At 43.5% G+C, this 18,988-nt stretch overlaps 1 protein-coding gene across 6 annotated transcripts in view; it reads left to right on the top strand.

Moving 5' to 3' along the window:
• IGF2BP2 (insulin like growth factor 2 mRNA binding protein 2) overlaps positions 1-18,988 on the top strand; it is a 176,943-nt gene that overhangs the window by 67,478 nt on the left and 90,477 nt on the right. The window lies entirely within an intron of this gene.

Here is an 18,988-nt window from a genome sequence, read left to right as displayed (position 1 = left end):
CAATTCTCCTGCCTCAGCCTCCTGAGTAGCTGGGACCACAGGCACGCGCCACCATGCCCAGCTAATTTTTTGTAGTTTTAGTAGAGACGGGGTTTCACTGTGTTGACCAGGATGGTCTCGATCTCTTGACCTCGTGATCCACCCGCCTCGGCCTCCCAAAGTGCTGGGATTACAGGCTTGAGCCACCGCGCCCGGCGCTTTTTTTTTTTTTTTTAAATAAACACCTATACAGGTTACTCGAATGAAACTCTGGGTAGGGATCCCCTGAATCCAGGCTTGAGAATCACAGTCTAGGCAGAGAAACCCTTACAAATAGTAAATATCTTGCTTTTCTCATACTGTTAAAGAAACCAGGAGATTGGTTCATCTTGAGGAAGGGAGGTTTTGGTGGGGGTGCAAATAGCTGCTGCAGATTGTTGTGTGTTAAATGTACTTTAAAGCAATTGGATAAAATGTGTCCATTTGTTATTATTAGGAAACACATCTGTGCATCTTAAATTGCCCAGACTTTCCGCCTCTCTTACATGCTGCTTCCTCCTAGAGCAGTGACTGAGGTAGAGTGCAGCCAGTATAAATTACATTATTGCTTTCACCTCTATTATTTTATCTAAGTTTCTTCAAGGGATTTGACCCTTATTCAAATACTATCAAAACATACTTTGTCTCAAACATGATATTTCCCGAATTTGTGTCTCTTTTTCTTTCTTTCTTTCTTTTTTTCTTTTAGACCAAGACTCCCTCTGTCATCCAGGCTGGAGTGCAGTGGCACAATCTTGGCTCACTGCAACCTCCACCTCCTAGGCTCAAGTGATTCCCGTGCCTCACCCTCCCAAGTTGCTGGGACTACAGGTGCCTGCCACCATGCCTGGCTAACGGGTGTGTGTGTGTGTGTGTTTGTGTGTGTGCGTGTGTGTGTATTTAAAGTAAAAACGGGGTTTCACCATGTTGGCCAGGCTGGTCTCGAACTCCTGACCTCAGGTGATCCGCCCATCTCCACTTCCCAAAGTGCTGGGATTACAGTGGTGAGCCACCACGCCTGGTCTTGTGTCTCTTTTTCACATGTTAAAACCTAACACCCACACCACTCAACCCCAACAAAACAAAGACTAACAAGCAAAAAAAAATTTTATGCAAGTTTTCTAATAGTACAAAGCATGGTAGGATATCTACAGCAGTTTATCACGTGGGAAGGGAAATTAGCGTCCCTTAGTCTAGCTATCAAGTAACCATTCCTAGAGTTAACATATTTTTCACTTCGTGTCCCCTTGGTTTGAATGCAGGGATGGTTATTTTGCTAAATTGTGCTTTTATGTTCTGAAGCACACTTGTATGTTGTTATGCAGTGTGTTTAAATCGGAACCAAAGTGCTTTTGTCGCAATGGAAATATTTCAATTAATGTTTAGGGTTGGAACATATAAACAAAACTTGGGTCCAGATAGTTGATTAATCATTACATTCTGGGGTGCAGGAACGGTTTTTTTGAATTCTATCAAGGGAGGAATTAATGTCCTCTGCCTGTGAGGTCTTTCCTGAGGAAAGCTTGGGTTTTAATGTTACTCCTTACACAATATTTTTCTTTTGGCAAGAGTAAAGCAACCAGTACCCCCAGTAAAATGTCCTAAATGGCACTTGGGATAGGGATGCTTCTTCACACTCCTGGCAGTGAAGCTGTAGGTCTTGTTCTCTGATGCGGACGTACACTTCGCAGTGAACGCAGTGATAACAATGGAGGCATCAGCCCAGGACCCTGGAGTGATACCTTCCGTGTCTGTTTTCTTCCTCCCCTTTATTTCCCTGACCATCAACTCTGTTACGTTTAGTTCTCTAAACTAAAGCTGAATCACCAACATTTTCTTCATGGATCCTGCCCCACAGAGACACCTCTTTTTTGTGTGTACAGGAATAGATTTCACACATTCTCACCCAAGTCATCTTTTAGGCATTTCTTTTTCTTCTATATCCTTTCATGGGAGACTAACACCATATTTTTGGGAATATCACCCTAGGTGTCCATCATCAGAAATAATCATAATCAAACGAGATTTTCCTAGGCTTTAAGACATGATAAGATAGTACGGAGATGTCTGGAGAGAAATATTATGCATTTATTCTTTACTGGTTCCCCACACCCAAAAATAAAGTATTCAAGTACAAAATACTTGAAGTATAAGAAAATATAAGAAAATTTCAAATGAACAAAACAAAAGGAAAATTAAGGTTGAATACTAAAGTGAGGGCAAAGGGAAATTTGGTGAGAGAAATGTATGTGATAATATGCTACACAGTTAGTAAAGTTGGGCAGCAAATTTAACCCTGAACTTTCTAACAGCTAAAGCAAAAAGAAACAGTCGGTCCTCTGCTCCCAGATTAGGGAGGAACCAGGAGAGGCTGCTAGGGAGTCTTACTCCGGGAGTGCTGGTCAAATAACTCCTTGTATCAGCCAGGAAAGTTACTTCGTTGCCTGGGGGTTGGGGGGACAGACCTCCAAACAACTTTAAACAGTGTGAGAGTGGAGTAAGAATGTCCAGAAAGGCGGAATCCACAGAGGTGGAAAGCCAGCTGGGGTTTGCCAGGGGCCGGGAAAGGGTGAGATGGGCAAGGGAGAGACTTCTCAAGGGTACAGAGTTTCTTTTTGGGGTGATAGAAATGTTCAGAAGTTAAATAGTTGGGATGGCTGCACAAGTTTGTGAATATACTAAAAACCATTGAATTGTACACTTTGGGTGAGTTTTATGATGTGAATTATATCTCAATAAAGCTGTTAAAAAATTTTAAGTATACAAGTATAAAAGATAGTAAAATAACACACTGAAGGGAAAAAAAAATCCAAAAAACTGATGAGTCTAATATTCTTGTCTTCAACAGAATGCGCGCTTCGCAGGGGATGAGTCATAACTAAGGCACTGCTTTGAGGGATTTTGGGTCATATAGGGGAAAAATTGAACTGTGCAGCTCTAAGCTTCTTTCATTGTGAACATTCAGTTTCTGACTAACTAGAAAGATGACGGGGTTATAAGGCAGTTGGGGAAATTTGAACACTGGGAGCATATTTGCTAGTATAAGGAAATTGCTTTTCATTGTTAATGTTAGATAATGCTATTATGGTGATTTTTAAAAAATCCTTATCTTTTACATACTGAAGTATTTATAAATAAAATACTATGATACCTAGGTTTTAGTTTAAAATAATCCAGTGGGTAATGGTATAGATGAAACAAGATGTGTCATGTGTTGGTACTGTTAAAGTTGGGTTCATCACATCGTCTCCTTTTGTGTGAATTTAAATATCTTCATAATAAAACGTGAAAACAGATAGTGTCTTTCCCTGTTAACTACAAAAAGATCTAGCAGCATAGCCAGGGTTCTTGGTCATGAGAAATTATGCTATTTGCAGCACTGGTCTCATTTGCAGATTTATGGGTGACTTCTGAGAGATTGGAGGCCTGGGTGCTGGCCCTAAGTCACATGTATAAGTAGGCATGAAATTCTAGTAAGGTCATCCACAGCTTTTTCAGCCGTCCCTCTGCTTCTCAGATACTGCTGCATGGGCTAGGGAAGGGATGGTTGCAACTCTTCAGAAAGGCAGTGAACGCGGGACTCTTACCTCGTAAGTGTAGTCTTGCCCTTTACAGTTCACTTTCTATTAATTCTCCCTGCTCTTCAGTGGATGTGAATGCTAAATACTTACATTTGGTGTCATCTTACAGAAGCTGTATATTTTAGCAAGATGCTAAAGAACGGCATTTTCCCTTGACTTCCTTTATGAAGTTGAAACCCATTCAACGAATCTATCCACACATACCTTTAAGACTGGACAGAAGTGGGTAGAGGAGACAGTAGTACATGTCTGAGTGTGAATGCCAGCTTCTGGTTCAATACGTTTTTCCATTTCTCTTTGTTCTCAGGGGAGATGGAAACTGGGCGTTTGTATTTGCTCCGTTTCCTTCTCTGATTAGACTGGAACCCTTATAGTAACGTGCATTGCACTGGCATCCCAGGTATTATATTACACTGGATACAGAGGTCCATTGTCACTGAAACTCATTCTTATATTCAGCAAACATTTGTGTGTGTCCTCTTCACAGTGGCCTGCGTGGGAGCTGAATTCTTAACTCGTTTTCGATTCTCAGCATTACCTTTCCCAAAGAACAAACACTGGTTTTAAGAACAGTTGGGGCCTTCTAGGAGTTTACAAGCTGTTTATCTCCAGGTAACGGAGTGCAGTTAAATGTTCTACCATTCAGCTCTGTCACCCCAAGCAGTTTGAATTGCTGAAAGCAGCAAGTGACCTTGACGCAGGTGTGGTTGGAGATTAGTATTTTATTTAAATGCCTTGGGTATTGTTGCTTATGATGTCAGTGAAACATCTGAGTTTCCACATTACTTAAAGATAGATACGTGTTCTGAGGCATAAGATAGTTTTATGTCTCTGTCTCTTACCTTTCTCTCTAGCTTAAGGACTGCCTTGAGATTGTCTTGCTGGAAATGCAGCAGAGCTAACACAGTGCTGAACACTACAGATACCGCTGCCACCTGTTAATCTTCTCCTTCAGCAATAGCAGCGGCTTACCACTTACTGAGCCTCTACTCTGCCTATACTTTACATGCATTATCTCACTTAATCCTCAGAGCAAACCCTATGAGGTAGGTGGCCCTGTCCTTATTATACAGAGAAGGAAACCAAAGCTGAGCAAGATCGGATGTCTTTCCATGTAACTGGTACTAAGTCCAGCAGTCAGACCCAGGTTTTCTTAGTTCCAAAGCCTGTGCTTTCTCTTGGGTGTTGTCTCTTCTTGGTGTTTGGTAAATATCTGCTGAATTGACACACACTTCGGATGCTTGACAGGTATTTTGCCCACCTCCCAAGTTTCTATGAGATGAGATGGTTATAAGTCTCTAAGGCATTAATTGAGTGGGACTCTGACCATGTTTTGTTACCTGAATGTGCATGAAGACAGAGACTGCCTGTATCATCTCCTGTTGCCATTCAGAAGCACACCTTTTCCTCTTGTGATCAGGATTTCACAAAGTGCTCTCAGTGCCTAAGGCAAACTGGCACATTCTTTATGAAAAAGACAATTATTGTTTTTGGTCGTGGCCAGTTGGCCCAGTTGATTTTCGAGCGTAGTGTTAATAAAGGTTAGTCTCTTCAGATATGACCTAGTTGACTTGGATGTATAAATAGCTACTATCAAAGGTAGGTCAGAGGTATGTGTATGGATAGACTGGATCTGAAACCACCAATCATAAATCAATCAGCAGTCATTTACTGAGCATTTACTATGTGCCTGGTACTATACTAGAAGTGGAGTTCTGAAGGATGTTTTTAATATAGGCTAGCTACAGTGGTTTATATCTGTAATCCCAGCGCTTTGGGAGACCAAGGAGGGTGGATCACTTAAGCATAGGAGTTTGAGACCAGCTTGGGCAATGTAACGAAATCCCATCTCTTAAAAAAATACAAAAATTAGCCAGGCGTGGTGGCACACACCTGTAGTCCAGCTGCTTGGGAAGCTGAAGTGGGAAAATCACCTGAGCCCAGGAGGTCAGGGCTGCAGTGAGCCATGATTGTGCCACTGTACTCCAGCCTGGGTGCCAGAGTAAAACTCTGTCTCATAAAAAAAAATGTGAGATACAGTCCCTCAAAGGGTTGTACCTAATTGGTACAGCTATGACTCATGGAGAGAGGAAAATATAAAAACTGGAACCTTGTTTGTGTGGGGTTTTTTTAATTGTTTTATACTCAGCAACTAACTTAGTGCCTTGCACATCATAGGAAGTTAGTAGGTAACTACTTTTGGAATGAATGAGAATGCAGAGGCAAGTAGCTTTTCTAATGACTTTGTATAAGACGTTGGATTTGAGCTGAACACTCAGGTATAAATGAAATTCAAGCAAGAGGAGAAGAATGGGAAGGTGGTTCAAAGTGCAGAAAAAGGTTTCAAGGGTAATTTAGAAACATAAATGTGCATAATGTGCCCCAGGAGTAGTAGAAAAGACCACTTATGCTAGGCCAGAGATACAGCCACAACCATGGAGTATCCTGAGTGTTGGAAGAAGACATTAAGACTTTATTCTGTAGTCTCCTGCGTTTCTTTTATTTATTTATTTAGGGACAGGGTCTCATTTGTTGCCCAGGCTGGAGTTCAGTGGTGTGATTATAGCTTACTGTGACCTCAAGCTCCTGGGTGCAAGCAGTCTTCCCACCTCAGTCTCTAGACTAGCTGAGTCCACAGATGCATACCACCATGCCTGGATAGTTTCTGTTTTCTTTTTGTAGAGATGGAGTTTTGCTATGTTTCCCAAGTTGATCTCAAACTCTTGGACTCAAGCAATCTTCCCACCTCAGCCTTCTAAAGTTTTGGATTACAGGCAGGAGCCACCACGCCCGGCCACCTCCTGAGTTTCTGATCAGCAGACAGAGATTATCAAAACACGTGGCCGTGGATGGAATGGATTGATGTGTGTGGGAGGCCAGTTAAGAGCTTATAGATAGGTTTAACAAGCATTGGTTAATAAGAACCTGAACTCTAGGGTATGAGTTGAGAAAGCTGAAAAGAAGAGGCAGGTGAGAGAAATACTGTGCAGAGAGAAGAAACATGACCTGTTGAGTTCGAGACTTCATAGTAAAGCCTGACAAAGGTAAGAGGACTAATCAAACATCATTCAGCGATCCTGTGTTAAGTCTGTTTTTGCATTGCTATAAAAGAACACCCAAGACTGGGTTATTTTTATTTATTTATTTATTTATTATTATTATTATTTTTTTTTGAGATGGAGTCTTGCTCTGTCACCCAGGCTGGAGTACAGTGGCACGATCTCGGCTAACTGCAACCTCTGCCTCCTGGGTTCAAACAATTCTCCTGCTTCAGTCTCCCAAGTAGCTGGGACTACAGGCGTGTGCCACAGGCTAATTTTTTGTATTTTTGTAGAGATGGGAGTTTCACTGTGTTAGCCAGGATGGTCTCCATCTCCTCACCTCGTGATCCACACTCCTTGGCCTCCCAAAGTGCTGGGATTACAGGTGTGAGCCACCGCACCTGGCCAAGACTGGGCTATTTATAAAGAAAAGAGGCTTAATTGTCTCACAATTCTACAGGCTATAAAGGAAGTGTGGTGCTAGCATTTGCTGGGCTTCTGATGAGGCTTCAGGCGTGTCATATGGCAAGAGTATAATCGAGTGAGAAGGAGGAGGTCCCAGACTCTCTTAAACAACCAGATCTGGCATAAACCATGTGAGAACTCACTCTTCACTAATGAGATGGCACTAAGCCATTCATGAGGGATCCACCTCCGTGATCTAGTACCTCCCACCAGGTTCCATCTCCAGCAATGGGGATAACATTTCAACAAGAGATTTGGAGGGGGCATCATTCAAACCATATCTCTGGCCCCCAAAATCTCATGTCCTTCTCACATTGCAAAATACAGTCATCCCTTCCTAATAGTCCCCAAAAAGCTTGTTCCAGCATCAACTCAAAGTCCAGAATCTCATCTGAGACTCAAGACCAAGTTCCTTCTGCCTATGAGCCTGTAAAATAAAAGTTACTTACTTCCAAGATACAATGGTGATACAGACATTGGGTAAACATTCCCATTCCAAAAGGGAGAAATTGGCCTAAAGGAAAGGGTAAGAGGCCCCGTGCAAGTCTGAAACCCAGTAGAGCAGGCATTAATTTTTTTTTTTTTTTTTTTGGACGGAGTCTTGCCCTATCTCTCAGGCTAGAGTGCAGTGGTGCTATCTTGGCTGACTGCAACCTCTACCTCCTGGGCTCAAGCAGTTCTCTACCTCAGCCTCCTGAGTAGCTGGGATTACAGGCACCCGCCACCACACCAGCTCATTTTTATATTTTTAGTAGAGACGGGGTTTCACCATCTTGGCCAGGCTGGTCTTTAACTCCCGACCTCGTGATCCACCAGCCTCAACCTCCCAAAGTGCTGGGATTACAGGCAGGAGCCACTGCGCCTGGCCACAGGCATTGAATCTTAAAGCTCCAACATAATCCTTGACCCCTGTCCCACATCCTGGACTGAGAGGTGGGCTCCCAAGGCCTTGGGCAGCCCTGCCCCGGTGGCTTCCCTGAGCATAGCCCACATTCTGCTCTCATAGGCTGGAGTTGAGTACCTGTAGCTTTTCCTTGCTGAGGGTGTAAACTGCTGGTGGCTCTACCATTCTAAGGTCTGGAGGGCAGTGGCCCCATCTTACAGCTCCACTAGGCAGTGCCCTGATGGGGACTCTGTGTCGGGGCTCCAAGCCCCACAGTTCCCTTAGACATTGCCCTAGTAGAGTTTCTCTGTGGGGGCTCTGCCCCAGTAGCAGGCTTTCTCATACGTCCTCTGAAATCTGGGCAGAGGGTGCCAAGCCTCATTCACTCTTGCACTTGGTGTGCCTGTAGGCGTAACACCATGTGGAGGCTACTAAGGTTTGCGGGGTCTTGCACTCCCAAGCAGCCCAAGGGGCCCTGTGAACCACGGCTGGAGCTGGAGCAGCGCGGATAGGGGCTGCAGCCTCCTGAGGTGGTGCAGGGCATTGGTGCCCTAGGCCTGGCCCACTAAACGATTATTTCCTCCTAAGCCTCTGGGCCTGTGACGGGAGGAGTAACCTGGAAGATTTCTGAAATGGCTTTGAGGCTTGGCTTCCTTTTCATCAATGCTAATCTCTATAGCAAGTGGTTGTTCCACAGCCTGCTTGGATGCTTTCTCTACCATAGGGGCCTGGCTGTGAGGTTTCCAAATTTTTAGGCTGTACGTCTCTTTTAAATATAAGTTCCACTTTAAGTCATTTCGTTGTTCCCAATTCTGATTGTAGTTTGTTAGAAGCAGCCAGGCCACATCTTGAATGCTTTGCTGCTTAGAGATTTCTTCCACCAGATACCCTAAGTGTCATCACTCTTAAGTTCAAACTTCCACATATCCCTAGGACGTGAACACAGTGCAGCTCAGTTCTTCGCTAGGGTGTAATGCAGGTGACTTTTACTCCAGTTCCCATTCACTTCCTCATTACCATCTGAGGCCTCATCAGCCTGGACTTCACTGTCCATTTATTTGTCAGCATTTTAGTCACAACCATTTAACCAGTCTTTAAAAAGTTCCAAATTTTCCCTCATCTTCCTGTCTTCTCCTGAGCCTCCACACTCTTCCCGTCCTCTGCCCATTACCCAGATCCACAGCTGCTTCCATAGCGTTCGGTATCTTTATGGCAATGCCAGCTCCTCAGTACTAATCTTCTGTGCTTGTTTTTGCATTGCTATAAAGGCATACTAGACACTGGGTAATTTATAAAGAAGTGAGGCTTAATTGGTGCACAGGTCTGCAGTCCGCACAGAAATTGTGGTGCTTGCGTCTGCTTGGCTTCTGGTGAGGCCTGTGGAAGCTGCTTCACCTCCTGTGGAAGTCATAGCAGAAGGTAAAGGGAAAGCAGGCATGTCACATGGCAAGAATGCGAGCAAGAGGGAGAAGTGGGAGGTCCCATACTCTTATTTATTTTTTGAGACAGGGTCTTGCTCTGTCACCCAGGCTAGCTCTCAGCTCCCTGCAACATGTGCCTCTCGGGCTCAAGCTATTCTCTTGCCTCAGCCTCCCAAGTAGCTGGGACTATAGGCACACACCACCACACCTGGCGTGTGTGTGTGTGTGTGTGTGTGTGTGTGTGTGTGTGTGTGTATGTATTTTTTTTTTTTGTAGAGTTGGGGTTTTGATATGTTGCCCAGGGTAGTTTCGAACTCCTGAGCTCAAGTGATCTGTCCCTCTGCCTCCCAGAGCACTGGGATTACAGGTGTGAGCAGCTGCGTCTGGCCTGAAACACTAGGTTTTTAAGGTGAGTACCTATTCTGGGCCAGTATGGGGGTTCTGCCAGCTGCTAAGTGTGACTATGCCAATTGAGCATTCTTGTGTGCACTAACTGAGAACTCACTTATCACCAAAGGGATGAAGCCGTTTGTGAGGGATCCACCCCGATGATCCAATACCTTCCACCAGCCCCCACTTCCAACATTGGGAATCACATTTCTGTTAGTTTGTTTTTTTGAGATGGAGTCTCACTCTGCCACCCAGGCTGGAGTGCAGTGGTGCGATCTTGGCTCACTGTGACCTCTGCCACCTAGTTTAAGTGATTCTCCTGCCTCAGCCTCCCAAGTAGTTAGGATTACAGGTGCCTGCCATTGTGCCCAGCTCATTTTTGTATTTTTAGTTGAGATGGGTATCACCATTTTGGTCAGGCTGGTCTTGAGCTCCTGACCTCATGATCCACCCACCTTGGCCTCCCAAAGTGCTGAGATTACAGGTGTGAGCCACTGTGCCTGGCCTGGGAATCACATTTCAACACGAGCTTTGGAGGGGACATGCATTCAAGCCATATCAGATCCTGAACTGGGGATCTTGGGAGAAGGATGCTGCCATTGTTTTATTTAATGTAAATGGAGATCAGAAGGGAAAGGTAGGTTTGAGGGGATTTTAAATTTGAGGTACTGGGACATCAAGAGGAAATGTCTCCTTAGGTGCAGGGAATGAAGGTTGTGCCCTGCTGGTTTCTTTGGATTGGACAGTTGCCTTATATTCGTGTGACACGGAGGCAGACTGGGCCACCCCAGGTATGACTTGTTTTGAGAGGTGATAAATAATATTTCACAGGGGATATATGAGTTGATGTTTTCCCCCTAGATATTGTATATCATCTTCTCTGCATCTTTCCCAGTAATGTTGGTTCTCCCAAGATGAAGGATCACATGCCGAAGCAGTTGGTGACAAACGAAAAGCAGAAAACACAGACTTGGAGGGGCTGATTAGAGGGGACAGAAGGTTTCCGTATAGGCAGAGAGCACCCCACTCTGCAAGTACAGTCCCCAGGAGTTACATCACCTCCAGCACCAGAGAAAGCAGTGGAGGCCAAAATTGTACATGTTCTAGAGATGAATGCTTGGTGTTGGAAAGGTAATCCTGACACTCAACGGTGGTTGGTCTTACGAGAATCCTTTGAGAAGCACCGCGTAAATGGAAAGGTTTGAACTTTATCTTGTATAAGGTCTTTGATTCTTTAACAATATTAACTAGTTAAAATATATCTAGTAGGGCTTAGATTTGTTTCCCCCACTACCACCCTCAGCCCCCTGCATTCTCCCTTTTGTGAATGAAAACATAGTAAATAATTTATATATCTTCTCACCCTTGTTTATTTTTTAAAAAAAATTTTAAAGTTTTTAAAACTCAGCCTGACCCCAGCAGTTTGGGAGGCCGAGGTGGGCGGATCAGCCTGGCCAATACGGTGAAACCCTGTTTCTACCCAAAATAGAAAATACAAAAATTAGCCAGATGTGGTGGCGTACATCTGTAATCTCAGCTACTTGGGAGGCTGGGACAGGAGAATCGCTTGAATCCAGGAGGCGGGGGTCGCAGTGAGCTGAGATCGTGCCACTGCATTGCAGCCTGCGTGACCCAGGATCATTGGGTTTCAAAAAAGCAAAGGTTTAAAAATTTATGCTTTTACTACCTTCGGGGCCTGGGGAATGTGTGTAAAGTATATTCAGATTGTATTTAATTTCATTGATAATTAAATTTCCCGTTGAAACAAACGTGGGGAGAAATGTTGCAGCTGCATTGGAGTACAAAAGGAAAGGGCTTTATGGGCCACCTGCTAGCTAATATTACAGTGTGAAGAATATGAAGAGAAATGCTTTTTAATTAATTTAAATGTTTTCTCTGATTAAGAAAGTCTGTCCACAAGTTTATTAGGTTATAATTCCTTTGGCTTTATCATCCAGTGGTTCTATTCCTGTATATGGCCTAGTGATGGAGTGTAGGGTTATAAATGCACATGTTATTTTGCTGGATCCTAAATAGACATAACATATGTCAGAGAGGAAAGACTCCAAGGGGTTAAGTAAAATTATTGTCCATCTATACCATGAAACCCTTTGTAGCCATTACAGTTAATGGTGTAGAAGAATCTGTAAAGACTTGAACGATATACTAAGTGAAAAAGATTGCAGGATAGTGATAAACAGCATGGTCCCATTTTCATCAATACATACACAACTAATAGCATTCATCAGATTATTAACAGTGGTTGTCTTTGGGTGATAGAATCACTAATGTCTTGATTTGCTAATTTCTATATATATAATTTTATACTGTTATTTAAAGGAAGCATTTGTATGTATGTATCTATGTATTTATTTTGAGATGGAGTCTCACTCTGTTGCCCAGGCTGGAGTGCAGTGGTGTGATCTCTGCTCACTGCAACTTCCGCCTCCTGGGTCCAAGAGATTCTCTTGCCTCAGCCTCCCAAGTAGCTAGGACTATAGGTGTGCGCCACCACACCTGGCTGATTTTTGTATTTTTAGTAGAGATGGGGTTTCACCATGTTGGCCAGGATGGTCTCTATCTCTTGACCAGGTGACCCACCCACCTTGGCCTTACAAAGTGCTGGAATTACAGGCGTGAGCCATCGTGCCCGGCCAGGAAGCAATTGTTTTAAAAGAAGAGAATGTGCGCGGACATAAATTTCAGAGGAAACACATGTGTTCAAATGGTGTGACAGGTTGCTTATCTTTGGCTGAATTATTATGGCCGGCACCTATTCTTGTTCTGAAAGACTGTTTTTTGAACAGTGATGAAATAATTGAGTTTGCCTGGGGGACTTGAGTAAAAGTACACAGGTGAAGGGGTTATGACAGTATATGAGGGGGATTGGACTGGAGAAAAGACAGGGATACAGGAAGACAAATCCCAGAGGACTGCACATGATCTTTTCCCAGGAGAAGCCTTTCTGTCTTGTCCTGACATCTTGTTGAGAAATCTGGATAGGTAGAAGTTTGTGAAGGAAGAGTTCCTGGATTACAAGTGATCTAGGTAGAGAATTCTAGAAGGCCTCAGCAAGGACCAGGCATGACAGCCTTGACATTTACTGAGTTTTCTATGAATTCTGGCTAAGAGCTTTAGGTGCTCAGGTGTGTCTTACTCTAGAATTTGTACCTGTAGGTGATGGGACAAGTGTTATTCCAGGTGAGATGGTTCCTAGGCTAGGGGAATTTCTCTCCTTTCTTTGGAAGGTGTCAAAGTACAGAGAAGTTTATGATCTATAAATTAAAGATCAACAGATAATAAAGTCCCAGTGTCAAGGCAAAATGGGGGCATTTCCTGAAGGAGCCTTTTACAATGCAGCTTTCCAGTGCCGTGGAGGGGATGTTCCCCACAGAAGGTAACCATCCTCTCACCTTTGTTCACACGACATGATAGATAAGCCAGGACAGTGATTCTCAAGTGTGGTCCTCTCACCGTCAATGGGGACCTTTTTAGAAATGCAAATTCTAAGGCCCCACCCCAGATGTACCCAGACATTCTGGAAGTGGTTCCTGCAACTTGCTTGTTAACAAGTCTTCCAGGGACTTCTGATACATGCTAAAGTTCAAAACAACTGAGCTCGGAGATAGTCCTTACCTTCGAAGCGTTTCCATTGTCACAGTAAGTCAGCGCGGGTGGTAAAAGCCCAGTTACCATTGTATTTTTAGTGTACTTTTAATCTTTGTTAAAGATGTGTGTGTGCCGATTTTTCTCAGGCACAGGCTCATTTATTTCTGGGCCAACCAAATTCATGCTCTTGGCTTGGAGTCAAGGACATTTTTTAACACACTGCAACTTTGTTAATTGAAAAAGTGCCTTTGCCTTCTAATGAGAGATCATATTCTGGCTAATTCCAAGTCTGATTGCAGGTCCTATTTTACTTTTTACACTGGGTAGTAAAACAAGCTTTTTCTCAAAATTAGTCGGCTGAAGAAGTTATGTTCATAAAAGGGAAGCTTATGTTAGTGCTGTGTCATCTGGGAGGAAGTGTCATGGGAGTTACCAGAGAGATTCAGGGATAGATTTGGGGATAGACCAACAGTGTGACGACTGGAGGCCGGTTCCCATTCAGAAGAGCAATTTGCCCATTCATGAATTGCTTACACTTCTTGTATCAACCTTAATTGCTTGTTTGAACTGTAGACTTCAGCGTTTATTTCAATTATTAATATCTAATCAACAACTGATTGTGTATTTTAATTCCTCTAAGTGTATTGAATCTTCAAGTGATGGCCCCAACTTCTCAGTTTTTCTGCCTCCTGACATTTATTTTTAAGACCAGGAGTCTGATAAATAAACCAATAGGTAATTATCCTTTACAACAGAGCCTTGGCATGTATATGTGTAGGTTAAATTACTGTTCTCAGTAAAATCAAGCCAGAAAAGAGAAAAGTTCTTTTTTTTTAAAAAAAAAAAAAAAGACAGTGTCTTGCTTCTTCACCCAGGCTGGAGTGCAATGGCACAATCTCGGCTCACTGCAACTTCTGCCTCATGGGTTCAAGTGATTCTCCTGCTTCAGCCTCCCAAGAGCTGGGATTACAGGCACGTGCCAGCACGTCTGGCTAATTTTTGTATTTTTAGTAGAGATGGGTTTCACTGTATTGGCCAGGCTGGTCTCGAACTCCTGACCTCAAGTGATCCGCCTGCCTCAGCCTCCCAAAGTGCTGGGATTACAGACATGAGCCACTGCGCCTGGCTGAGAAGTTCTTAGATTACTCAATTTTTTTTTTTTTTTTTAATTTTTACTTCCAAATAATTTTAATGGCTGAAAAGGGGACCTTGTAGAATTTCTGAGGCTATCAATGGCATTGGAGTTCTTTGTGTCAGGCACTTGGGGAACAGGTTTTGTAGAATGAGACTTATCAGGCGGACTTTTGAATGCTGTAGGAACAGCCAGATTTTCTGGGACAGGGTTGCCACCGTGCAGGCTGTTTGGGTAGGGTGACATGGCAGTTGGTATATTCTAAATCAAGAGTTGGAGAATTCAGCCTTATAATGATTGTTACATATTATGCCTTAGCATTTCCTACTGCTGGTCTAGAATTTGCTGGTTGGGAATTTTTAGAAATACATTCTAAAACTTGGAGGAGAACTTCTATATAACCTTTTGTTGGGGGGAAGAAAACTGATGTTTGAAAAGGTTGCTGTCTGACTTTCCACAGTGGGAATAGCAGCAGGCTTTGTGGCACACTTTTCTGTTTTCCAGTTGCTACTTCTAGTATTTTTTTTTTCTTCTTTTTTCTTTTTTTGAGACGGAGTATCGCTCTTGTTACCCAGGCTGGAGTGCAATGGCGCGATCTCGGCTCACCGTAACCTCCGCCTCCTGGGTTCAAGCAATTCTCCTGCCCTAGCCTCCCGAGTAGCTGGGACTACAGGCACGCGCCACCATGTGCCCAGCTAATTTTTGTATTTTTAGTAGAGACGGGGTTTCACCATGTTGACCAGACGATCTTGATCTCTTGACCTCGTGATCCACCCGCCTCGGCCTCCCAAAGTGCTGGGATTACAGGCTTGAGCCACTGCGCCCGGCCTGCCACTCCTGGTATTAAGGCACAAGTGGTACTTGTTCACTGACACACTGAGTGCAGGCAGGCAGTGTATCATACACCTAGCAGTGTATCCATTGTGGAACCCCCTGGCTCCTTCCTCTACCTCTTTGCTCCTGTGAGGGTAGTCTAAATAGGTGCCCTTTAAAAAGCGTTAGGAAGGCATGTCTGATCACCGTGTTTGGGACACAGTCTACTAAAGAAACCAAACTAGTCTTGTACATGTACATGTACATATACATATACATACATACACACACACACACACACATTTATATATATTTTTTATTTTTTTTGAGATGGACTCTCTGTCGCCCAGGCTGGAGTGCAGTGGTATGATCTTGGATCACTGCAACCTCCACTTACCAGATTCAAGCCATTCTTGTGCCTCATTCTCCTGAGTAGCTGGGATTACAGGCAGGTGCCATCATGCCCGGCTAATTTTTGTAGTTTTAGTAGAGATAGGGTTTTACCATGTTGGTCAGGCTGGCCTCAAAAGTCCTGACCTCAGGTGATCCACCTGCCTTGGCCTCCCAAAGTGCTGGGATTACAGGCGTGAGCCACCACGCCTGGCCTATATTTTTTTAGAAACCTGTAATAACAGACCATCTAGACCCCACATACCAAAGACTTCCAAGTCCAGGGTTGGTGACAGTACCATAACATAAGGATAGTGAGAAAAAGTGATGAATCGAGTGTTACCAGTTTTCAGAGCTTTTAAATATGTTAACATCTTAAAAATCTAAATTCTTCATAGCAGTAAAAGTGTAGCTATTTATGAATTGTTAAGTTAGAAGCTGTAAGTGGATAATTAATTTAGGAAGAACAAAGGTCCTAGAAAGTTAAAACCATAGTAATTCCATTGATATGTAGCTGGATAATTATCCTCCGCTCCTAGTGACTTGGAAATTGTTTGTTTTGGGGTTTTCTAGGCCTTTGACTTATTTTTCTGTTGTGCCTGTTTTTTGCTTTTGTTTGTGTTTGATTTTGCCTCTTGTCCAATCACACTTCCAGAGGAAGGCAGGCCCGAATTGAAAAAGAGCCCACACTCAAATTCAGCATGGCCATATTTGCATACTTGGATCTTTACAGACTTACTTGTACAACTTTACCTAAAACGGCAAAGAGATCCTTTTCTGATCCTGCTTCGGAACATAAGAGCATCTTCTCTTCTGTTGTATGATAGTTCAGATAATTTCTATAGGAATCCCTAGCTCAAGAGTCTACCATTGAAATGGAAGTTATAAATAGGTATGTTGGTTGCATAATGTGATATGTATTTCCTGTTGGCTTTATCTCCACTTCTGCTCCACCCCCATATATAATCTTCCTCATAAAGGTTCACAAAGCTTATAAATCAAATGATGTCTCATACCTGTTAGTGAGAGCTGGCTTTTTTGATCCAGAAGCAAGAGACATTCAGTTTGAACCTGTGTTCTAGTAATGGAAAGGCTAGCTCTTCCCAATTATGATTCTCTGGTGGCCTCCACAGTTCTGCTCACAGGAAAGTAATCAAGTAGATCAGTACCGGTTTTTTTATTGGGAGAACATGGAGCTGCTTGTGTGGGTTGCCCTGCCCCTGTCCTTGAGAACGCTGGTGTTTGGAACCAGCTGCTTTTGTGTCCATGGTTGCTGTGAGCAGCGGGTGGTGTCTTGACTTCAGTGGCACTGGAACGTTGCTTCCTATCCCTTTGGTTGCCCCTCACCCACTCAGGGTGCCCCCAAGTCAAATTTGTCAAACCAGGTAGACTATATAACAAGTTTATTTTTTTTAAATTGGGTTGGAAATGAATTTGTATATATGTGTTGGGGGGATTGTCCAGTAAACAGTAACTAAACATTTTTGTTTCTTTTCAGTACCTTTTGGAATTAGTATCTCTGGGGTCCTTATGATAGGGTAGGTTCTCTCAAGTCTGGACTGTTTTACTTGTAGTTCTATCTGAAGAAAGTTAGTCTTCCCAAACCTAGGTTCTTGGCTACTTAAGTCACCAACGAGTATGAAAAAGTGGACATGACCTTGCCCCCAAAAAATTTTCAGACCACCCAGCAAACCAGAGGAAGGAAGGTTAGGACTTTCTTTTCCTTATATACAACCTCCCTACGGCCCGTGATTTTTCTTGCCACCCAGTGGCATTCACAATATGAAGTGGCGCGAGTAATAATTCTACCTGCTGGGCAGCCGCTACGCCGTGACCAGAGCTGTTTGTTTGGCCGGCTACTGGAGGCACTCACTGCAGCGACCCGTGTTTTGATTGTGAGTGTCTTCTCTATGGTTTCCTGCTTCAGTGAACAGAAGTGGGAATTGTGGGGGCTGAGGGAAGAGGACAGACAGAAGACAGTTGGACTCATTTCCTGAGTCGTCTTAGGCATTCTTGATGTCTGTTGGTTCCATCTTGGCTGGGCAGCATTTCCCACTGGTTTGTCAGACCAACTTTCCCAGCCACCTCTGGGGGTGGGAAGGAAAACCACACCTTGCTCGGTGTCAGCCAGTTAACAGGCAGAGTTTTGTTCAGTAAATATTTATAAAACCTCTCTACTAACCTCGAACCCTGCAACACTGTGTTTTTGAAAAGTTTATTCTCTTTCTGTGGCCTCCCAAGTAACTATTTGGGCCCAGCAGTACATCTCACATGGACAGCACTGGTGCCCCTTCATCTGCAGGCCAGGTACCAGAAAAGCTCATGCTTCCTGACCTTAACCTTGAACTTGGTTGGCCATTCCCCTATTTAGGGTGGCAGAGAGTTCATGGGAAAGGGTCAGGAGCGGATTATCTTTCACTGTTTTTCCCTTTAATCTGTGAAGTTAAACCCTTGTGATCAGAGGAAGTGCAAAGCAGCGTGTGGGGGGAATGAGGCCTCCAGGCGCAGGGAGCCATGACTCTTCGTGGCTCTGCCGCCCACCAGCAGTGAGGAAATGCCTCCACGCGAGGTTACTTACTGTGAAATAGAAGTAAAGGCCCTCTGGTCATTTTGGAAATGAATTAGAAACAACCTAAACATTGAACAGTTGGGAATTGGTTAAATCAACTAGGTTTATCTTTATTAAGCAGTGTTGAATTTTTAATGCCTTATGAAAACATGATGTGTTGAGTTTAAGAAAAATATACAAAATATCATGGAAACTATGATTCCAGTTTTTTTTAAGCATCAGTCTCACTCTGTCTCCCCAGCTGGAGTGTAGTGGTGCAATCTCAGCTTACTGCAACCTCCACTTCTGGGGTTCAAGCTATTCTTGTGTCTTAGCCTCCCAAGTAGCTGGGATTACAGGCACCTGCCACTGTGCCCAGCTAGTTTTTGTATTTTTAGTAGAGATGGAATTTTGCCATGTTGGCTAGGCTAGTCTCAAACTCCTGGCCTCAAGCGACCCACCCATCTTGTCCTCCCAAAGTGCTGGGATTACAGGCGTGAGCCACCCCACCCGGTCAGTGATTTCAATTTTATAAAAACTGAGAAAGGAAGGTGTCAAATTAATCGTAGTTTCCTCTGGTGGGATTATAGGAGATTTTAAACCTCCTTTTCTGATTTCCTACAATGAACATTTATTACCTTTTGCTCTTTTTTTTTTTGCAGACTACATCATACACAAAAGTACACAAAACACGTAT

This window comes from Cebus imitator, unplaced genomic scaffold (genome assembly GCF_001604975.1).
Source record: "Cebus imitator isolate Cc_AM_T3 unplaced genomic scaffold, Cebus_imitator-1.0 Scaffold111, whole genome shotgun sequence".
In the NCBI taxonomy this organism is placed as follows: Eukaryota; Metazoa; Chordata; class Mammalia; order Primates; family Cebidae; genus Cebus; species Cebus imitator.
This window is presented reverse-complemented; position numbering and strand designations above follow the sequence as displayed.